The sequence below is a fragment of the Eulemur rufifrons genome, chromosome 25 (genome assembly GCF_041146395.1).
Source record: "Eulemur rufifrons isolate Redbay chromosome 25, OSU_ERuf_1, whole genome shotgun sequence".
Taxonomy (NCBI): Eukaryota; Metazoa; Chordata; class Mammalia; order Primates; family Lemuridae; genus Eulemur; species Eulemur rufifrons.
The window spans coordinates 4,078,766-4,082,034 of NC_091007.1; positions in this window are offsets into that span (position 1 = coordinate 4,078,766).

The window sequence follows — 3,269 nt, forward strand, 5'->3', positions numbered from 1 at the left end:
GTAGCAAGACTTTTGAGTTTGCAGAGTCACCATAGGTGGGAAATCTGAGAAAAAAGAAAGAGTAACATTTCTGTGAAGAGAAACTATGTCTATTAACAATGTGTCCAGAGGTTAGAGTTTAAGAGTGAGGCAGAGTTAGTGAGGAATTTCTTGAGGAAGCAAATAACAGGTTTATTTGTAGCACCAGTAAGACTGGAATTTAATTGCCAAATTCTCTATCAGCTCTTTTATCCTTAAACCTCCAAAAGAATTCTAGTATTAATGGTACTGTGGAATACTGCAGGAAGAATGACAATATTCTAAGAATTTGAATTGGTGACCAGTAGTTAAGTAAAAGGATTCCTGACATAGAGTTGAAAGTTATTTTTGAAACTGGGAAAATTTGGCCTTAAATAAAACTGCCTTAGAAGCCAGTAAGAGATCAACTGTTTTGTAAGGAATGGGATTACAAAATAGGATGATATTCTTCTAAGCAGTACACATTGATGGAAATACATACTCACGCACACACATATATATGTAGACATATATATACACACACATATATATGCTAAAATAATTTCAGGAAACTCAAACTTATGGCAAAATTCAGATGCTAGAAAATGTGCTATGTTGAGCAGTCCTCTTGTTTCTCAAAAATATTCACTTTCTTTGATGGGATATTTTGATAGTTATTGAGTCCCTCTGTTGAAGAGTGATAGAATTAGAGCCTTTTACCTGAAATTTACAATACAGATTAGATCTTGTGGTAGGTAGATACTGAATATGGCTGTTAACAATTCCTCCCTCCCCTATATGCACATGCCTCCCTCTGCTGGCTGTGACCTGCTTTGACACTGTAGCTTTTAAGCGTCTTGATAGCTAAAGCTTTTACCATTTGGTGAAGTGGCCCCCCTATGACATGAAGAAGGCTGAGCTTCATTAAATGATAAGATAAGATGAAGAGGGAGAGAGGGAGAGAGAGCCCATATGAAGCACCAGGCATGTGAATCAAACCTTCTTGGGTCTTGGTTCTCCAGCCGAGTACAGTCATCATCTGGATGCAGCTGATGGAGTGACTCCAGCCAATGCTAGGTGGAGCCAAAGAACCGGCCAACTGAGCCCTGCCTGATATTCCTAACACGAACTTTACAAGAAATAATAATTCACTGTGTTTTAGTAAGCTACTGACATTTGACGTTGTTTGTTACTCAAAATTAGTTAATTGAAAGAAAAATTGGTACCAGAAATAGGCTGCTGCATAACAGAATCCTAAAATATGTGCTAATGGCCTTGTAGGATGGTGGGGAGGAAGCCTGAGGAGAAGTGAGAATATTGTTAATGGGGGCTTAGATTGCAGTGAGGAAATTGATGTTGGGGGCTAGAAAAAGGAGTATCTAATTGCTATTAGAGGCTCAAGAAAGGTTATACTCCTGCAGTCACATAGAAGATAGAAAGTACAGAAAATATACCTGATGAACATGCAAATATGGCTAGAGAGATATCTAGGAAGAATGTAAAAAACACAAATTGGCTTATTGGAGTTTTCAGCCCTGCCCAGCTTCTATTTGAATGTATCTAAGTGATCACAGTTACCACCAGTTGGAGCTTAGTGGTACCAATCGGAACTCTGCTCAAGTCTATAACCCACTGAGTCATAAGAAAAAATAAATTATTGTTTTAAGCCACAGAGTTTGGGGGTAACAGCAACAGACACCACCAACCAATCCCAACTAGAGGAACGTTTTCAGGATGTTGGTCTCCAACATTGGTCTTCCAAAAACAGATGGGAACTTATGTGCACATCTTCCAGGTTGCAAAGGCAACCAAGTAATAATAGGTTGTGTTAAAGAACAACATACAACAACAACATCAGAAATCTTTAATAGGTGGGAATAAATTGTGCTTTTGGATTGTTTGTACCCATAATAATGAATCTTAGGTGACTTATTCATAAAATCTCTCCCCTGTGTCCATTTTGAAGAACTGGGAGGAAAAATATTCCAGGCACACTGCAAGTCTCAGAAACAATCTGAAGACCTTTGGGGCAGTCTGACTCTGCATCTTTAATTTCTGGTGAAGATGTTTTTGATTGTCTCTGTTTTCCTTTGAGAAGAGCATGAAGTGTTGCATAGTAGGTACACCACGTTTTTCTTTCCCAGGCAAAATATGTGGCAAGGAGCTGCTGCCTGCCTTTTACGTTATCTAAATGTGTGTGCTAGATAATGATCATCATTTCCCCTCTGATTGCTCTCACTAAAAGGGAAAACCAGAAGTTAAAGGATTTTTCTAGTCTCCTCTAACTTATAATTTATCCTGAAAGCTGAAATAAAAGCATGTGCTGGCTGACACTGTGGTAACCCTTTTCCATCAGATGTTGCAGCATTTGAAGTTTCTTAGCTGCATAAACTAAAGCAAATACACCTACTCTGGAGAAAAGAATTGACTGAGGATGAGCATTTGTCGCCATAAACTTATCTCTGATTGTCAAATTATTTTTAAAAGTTATTTTTTAAATGACTACATGGAGGAAGGAAGAGGGCAAGTAGGAAAAGAGACTGCTCAGAAGAAAAGATCCAAATACTCGGCTTACTCTTTTTCTCCTTGCGTTTGCATACATTTAAATGAAATTAGGTCTGGTGGCCTACTTCGTGGTCTAACTGCTGTTGGAAAATTTTAAAAATAATTAAAAATCTGCATGTCTTCAGACTAGTCTATAATATAAAGTGTAGGAACAGCTATGAGAAATAGAGAAAGCTGATGCCGTGCTCTTCCTCTGTTCCATTTGCCCATGTAGTATATAAAATATATTTTCAAAAATATATAATAAATAAAATCCTTAATATGGTACATAAATTATCCCTACCCATCAAATATAAACACTACTTTAGTATTTAACAAGCATTTTAGGACGTGTATTTTTGTCACGACAAAGATAGCAAATACATTTTAATTTACAATGCCATTCTGATAAGTGGGTCGTAGCTGCAACAAGGTCATGTTGCAGATGTATCTTTGCTGGTGTGAAAGAGTATCATGATCTGTTGTAGCTGCAACAGGTGCAAGTGGGGTGACTGTGCTAAGAATTTTCCATTTCTATTCTGTGTGAGTAACACCTGAATTAGACATAGAGAAAAGAGAATTCAACATTTGCAAGGATCTAATGGGGCTAACCTATAGGGAAAAAAAAAAAAATGAGTCTTCTACCAGAGAAATGGTTTACAAATGCTTGCTTTTTGGAGTGTCAGAAGATTGAATTCTTTTGAAACATGCACAAGTACTTTTACTAA